General features: G+C 40.9%; 1 pseudogene; it reads left to right on the forward strand.

Annotated features, from left to right (window-relative positions):
• The first annotated feature begins 306 nt into the window (after positions 1-306).
• Positions 307-1,129, forward strand: LOC108748838 (annotated as a pseudogene).
• Positions 1,130-6,285: the final 5,156 nt, after the last annotated feature.

The following is a 6,285-nucleotide window of genomic DNA, read 5'->3' on the forward strand; positions in this document are numbered from 1 at the left end:
GGACAATTTATATCCAGGTGGAACGTTCACCGCGAATTCGTGTATCGTATGCACTGGTTTATCGTTATTGTACGCATCCGAAGTAATGTTGCATTCTATACGAATTATAATTATAATACATTCATAATGTTTACAGGTTTGTCAGACGCGTACTACTTGTTCGGTTGTATTACGCGAGATTTTGAATAATCTAATAGCGAATCGATGTTATTCGGTGTCGTAAAATTTATTCGGTACGCACATTTGATCTCGCTTCTCATAGTATTCTCGTTAGCTCGAAGAATCAGTATCTCTTCTTCACATCGGTCAATAAGTCCCCGGTCTGACACATAGAGAGCGCCACTAACACAAAAAGTACATAGTGGTTCGAAAGAACAGACCCTTTTAGGCGTACTGTCAAATGTATATGTCATTCGGATCATTATTGTGTGAGTTATTGAAGCTTTAGTGACGCTAATTTGGTTATTTTCATAACAATGGAAAAAAAGGAATTTCGTGTGCTCATTAAACACTGCTTTTTGATGGGAAAAAACACCGTTGAGGCAAAACAGTGGTTGGACAAACATTATGGCACCTCTGCCCCAGGCAAATCAACAATTATCGACTGGTATGCTGATTTTAAACGCGGTCGTACGGACACCGACGATGCACACCGCTCTGGTCGCCCAAATGAGGCAGTTGTCCCCGAAAAAATCAAGCAGGTCCATAAATTGGTTTTGTCCGACCGTAAATTAAAGCTGGATGATATTGCTGACATCGTAAAGATATCCAAGGGAAGTGTTTTTACCATTTTACACGATCATTTGTCGATGCGGAAGCTGTGTTCGAAGTGGGTGCCGCGTTTGCTCACTGTGGATCAGCAACGATGGTTAAATTGAACGAGTTGGGCTTCGAGCTGCTCCCGCACCCACCGTATTCGCCAGATTTGGCCCCCAGCGACTATTTCCTATTCGCTGAGCTCAAAAAAATGCTCGCTGGGAAGAAATTTCGATCGGATGAGGAGGTCATCGCCGAAACTGATGCGTATTTTGAGGGTCAGCCAAAATCGTTCTACAAAACCGGCATCGAACGTTTGGAAAGGCATTGGACTGATTGTATTGCCTTAAAAGGAAACTATATTGATGAATAAATTCGAATTTTTATGTAACACTTGTGTTTTCTTTGCTAGACCGGGGACTTATTGACCGATGTTATCGTCGCCGTCGTCGTCGTCGAATATGTACTCATCGTCATTATTATCTTTATCGTTAAGCGTTCGTCGTCGTATGTGACGAATAGCAGCTCTCAGATACTTGTTTATAGCACTCAATTCGTACGATCCTTCGGGAATCGTGATTATTTTATCGTCGGTATCGAAGTAGAATTTATTATTCGTGGAAGTAACATTCGGTATCGCGTTGTACGTTTCAAAATTCGTAAGACCTAATTCGTATTCACCATTACTTAAATCCAACGCAGGGAAGTAACTCGCCATGAGGATACTGGTTGTTCCAGTCAACGTAAGAGTCAATGACATGATGTAATTGAAGGTAAACGCTCAACTGAGATGACTCACACGACATATTATTAGATATATTTTTTCCTCCAATCTATTTCTCGAAGAAATCGTAGACACAATTGACCACAAATACTCTGATCGAACGTTTGATAAGATCGATGATTATACGTTACGTTGCTTCCAAGATAGTATTCGAATTCCCTTGACGGTGTAAGATTGCCAAAACCATCGAAGTAAACGGTGTTATTTCCTTTTTTCGCATAAGAAACCCAGTGTGTGCCCGCATTTTCAGAAGAGCATTTTTCGAGATTTACGATACCGCTTTCATTACGATGCAGTTTCGTCAGTAATGCATCACGCATAAATACACCTCTGAAGAATGATAAACGCCGCACGGCTCAACTGTTCGTAATACCGGAGAGCGGTATTTTAAGAGTCTCTAACGTTTCCTTCCACGATGTTTTTTTTTACCTCTTGCCTTTCTTTTCCTCACACTACCACCACGTTTGTAGGGCGCTAGATACCTTCCGTCTGACGTCGAGCGGCTTTGCGATCGCTTACAGCTTTCGCTACGCTCGCCGCTCCACCGATCAAAGATCCGAGCGCACCTAACATTGGTAAAATCGGTAGGAAACCTTCACGTTTCGTTACCGGAAGTAATCTCTTCCTTTTCGTTTTTTTTTTCTTTTTTTCATACCAATCCCTAATTTCGTTTTTGCTTTCATAGCTGCCCATATAACGGTTGCGGCAGCTTTCTCATCAAAACATTGAATCACTCGCTGTTATAAGTTCGCATGCTCTTTTGACGAGAACTCGATCGGCAATGTGACGATCAGCGAGATCGTTGTTTCGCGAATAGGCGATATCATGTTCGCGACACGCTGCGTTTAATCGATTTATACCTTGATTACCACATCTTTTCGCGAGACGAGCACCGGGTCCACAAAATTGATAACCAGGTATATGTACAATACTTCAAACGGAAGCGCGTTTATTGTTTTGTCAAGTAAACCTGCACCATACGCAGGAATCATTCCCCTCCACGCTATCTTATCCAGCGACATATGTCGCAATTTTTGATAAGTGGTGGCGGACCATCTATGTATGTTCGTTGCCACGAACGATTATAATGCTCTATACACGGACGACAGCGTTGCACTTTAGGATCCGTTTTTAAATGTTCGAGTAATCGATCCCACAGTAGCTCCACATAATTCTCAAATTCCTGTAGAAGAATAATCTTCGGTATGTATTGCAATTGCTCGGCGGTCGAGAATCCCACGTTTATCCGTTAATAAGAAAAACATTTTTCGCGATAACAACGACCGCTCTTTACAGTAAACTGTGCGAATCGAACGCCTGTTCGGGGATATAAATAGTGTCGAAAAAATTCGCTCGCGTTACATCGCGCACGCGTGTTACACAAGTAAATGCGATTCGTACGACAATCACGAGTGATAGGAGTGTCGAATCTCGACCGCAAGACGCGACTCGTGTCTGATGAAACGGTTGGAGAGATTCGTAGACACGGCCCTTTACCAAATACAATTCGTTGCATCATCTGTGGACCGTCCAACTGTGGTAAAATGAACGCTTTGATAAATCTGATAGAAAGTCCACATGGTGTACGTTTTTTCGAAAACGTGTACGTGTATTCGAAATCTCTCTTTTAACCGAAATATCGATATTTGGAAGAACTACTCGAATCGATAAATGGTATCGGCTACTACGCATTTTCCAACAATCGTGACGTCATACCACCGAAGGAGGCACTTCCCAATTCAATATTCGTATTCGATGATGTGGCTTGTGATAATCAGAATACTATTAGAGAATATTTTTCTATGGGTCGACATACGAACATTGATTGTTTTTATCTCTGTCAGACGTATGCAAAAATACCGAAACATTTGATACGCGATAATGCAAATCTTTTGATACTATTTAAACAAGATGTACTACTTAAAACACATTTATAACGATCACGTGAACACTGATATATCGTATGAGAATTTTTGCACGTTGTGCCATTTATGTTGGCAACACAAATATTTGTAAATTACCACGGTTTTGTGGTAATAGACAAAGATAGCGCATTACGCAATGGTAGATACAGACGAGGATTCAACGATTTCACTGTAGTGTAAAAAAATCATCTGTAGTGTTTTGCGAAAAAAAATGAACAGTACTTCTTTGACGTTACGATAAGATGGTCAAAACGAAAAGTATCTCTGAACGGGAGAAAACAGCGAAACTGATCACGAAGACACGCGCGTCGATTCGTAAGAAACACAGAGCATTGAAGACTGGCATAATGGAGAATGAGATCGTTCTGGAAAAACAATTAAAACCTATTATCGAACCGTTGAAACAAATTGCTGGAAACACTGAACGTGGAGGTAAACCATTTGAAACTAAGTTTATGGAGAGTACAAACAAAAGAATAAACGTGAGTACAGCGATGATGAGGATGATGACGACAACGACGACGATGATAATGATGCAATTCCAACACAAATTACTCCCCGGTGTCTTCCATGGAACAAATGAAAAAGAAACGATCAAACGTCATGCCTGATTCGTCCATAATTCATTCCACACCAATAGAATCACAACAACAACAACAACAACAAGTAACTCCTTTTGACTTGCAGGACGAAGAAGTTTTTAAAATCGGTGATGATCCATCGCTTGAAACGTCTGTCAGACAGGTGTTGAGCACACCTCCAGGTCGTCAGAGATTGCAAAGTCAGTTAGGACCGTTAGGAAAAATATATGTGAACACTCTTTTAACTGGTAATGCAAGAAACGAAATCGATCTTGTCTACGATAACTTGTCTTACTTTGATGAAAACGGTACGATATTAGGTAATAAAAAATTTGACGTAGATACGGACGACACTATAATCATAGACGGAGTGAGGTACAAAGGTACACCAGGTCTATACGAGCTGATCTTCAAGAAGATTTCAAATGACTATCTACACCGAGAATGATAAACAAACATACAAACGTATATTATTGACGACGAATGCTCACAGACGTGACAATAACGCTAGAATGTCTATTAAGAGTAACAAGGAACACAAATACAAAAACATTATCGCCCCGCTCTTAGTTACTCATAAAACCAGTGGCACGAGTATGAGTTCAGGTATAAAGACAAATATACTATCCGCTATGAAATTGACTGACAATGAAATAGATTACGTTCATTGGAACGATCCCAACGAGTGGATCGTCTTCAATTGCTCGATGCTTCTCGGCGAGAGGGTAATAACGTTCACGACAACGAAATATTGTCGATAATCGAAGAACTTCGCGAAGCTGGCGTAATTATAAATTGAATCGTTGTGACAAAAATTGTGACAGTAGTCAGGTTCGCGTGAATTCGATATGATGTCTGTGAATAAATTTGGTATGCCTATGAGGAGAGATGATAGCGATGAAATCGAAAAGTCGCGATCGTCGATAGAATCTTTACAAAATTACGTACACGACAATGGGCTTTGTCTGAATCCGGATCATTACGACGCGAAGGAACGAAAAATAGAACATGTAGCCGCGGCGGAGTTCGACACCGATGTGGTAAACAAAAGTTACGTCGAACGCACGCTTCGAGATACGCGAAACGAGATCGAGGAATCATTTAGAACGATAAGGAGAGATACACAGGAAGTGCGTACCGATATAGAAAAAATGCGAAGAAACGTGGAAGAGATTCAGCATCTGAATCGAAATGTAACTGTACGAATGAAAAATGTAGTGACTAATGAGATACTGGAGAAATCGTTTAAAATGACAGGGAGAGATATGATCGATATGTGCGCTTCCGGATATGTAGAAAGATATCTCGAACGATGTGGAAAAAGTGCGAAACAATGTGGAGGAAGTCTCGAAAAGTGTAAGCGCGCTATCAACGAAAGTGTCTAACGAGATTCAACGTGATATAACTGATCTGCGTCAACAAATGTATAATATGGCGACGAAGAAGACGTTAGAGAAATCGTTTAAAACGACAGGAAAGATATAATCGTACTCGCGCTTCAGAAAGTGTCTAACAATATTCAGATACTGCATCGCGGCGTAAGTGATCTGCGTCAATAATATCGACGAAAGTGTGTAACGAGAAGGAGATTCAGCATCCGAATCGAAGTGTATAGGTATTTAAACGCATCTACAGTTATCGCATCTACGGAAAGATAAAAAGATATGCGCAAAGCTCGTTTCCTGTCATAACAGAGAGAGATGAGTGTCGAGAAATGAAAACTCGTGAAAGAACTCCACGCACCCGCGCGAAGAAATTTTCCACGTCGTCGCGTCGTGGTGCACGATCGCGATGATTTATGGCAAGCCGACGTAGTCAAGATGCGTCCTTACGCGCGATTCAACAAATGTTACAATTACATTTTAATAGTTATCGATGTTTTGAGTAAATACGCATGGGCTCTACCAAGAGCAAAAATGGAAGCAACGTAGCCGCAGCGTTATCTAAAATATTTCACGAGGACAAACGATACCCACAAACTTGCAGACGGATCAAGGAAAGGAATTTTACAACACTACCGTGCAAAAAAAATTGTGAAGAGATACAACATAAATCATTATTCGATGTACTCGGTGATGAAAGCGTCGGTAGTGGAACGATTCAACCGTACACTCAAGAATAACATGTGGAAAATGTTCACGTTAAACAGCTCATACAAATGGATCGACGAGCTACCGCGTCTATTGTCAGATTATAATCATCGTAAACATCGAACTATTGGGATGCGACCGATAGACGT

Source organism: Trachymyrmex septentrionalis, unplaced genomic scaffold (genome assembly GCF_001594115.1).
Source record: "Trachymyrmex septentrionalis isolate Tsep2-gDNA-1 unplaced genomic scaffold, Tsep1.0 scaffold246, whole genome shotgun sequence".
In the NCBI taxonomy this organism is placed as follows: Eukaryota; Metazoa; Arthropoda; class Insecta; order Hymenoptera; family Formicidae; genus Trachymyrmex; species Trachymyrmex septentrionalis.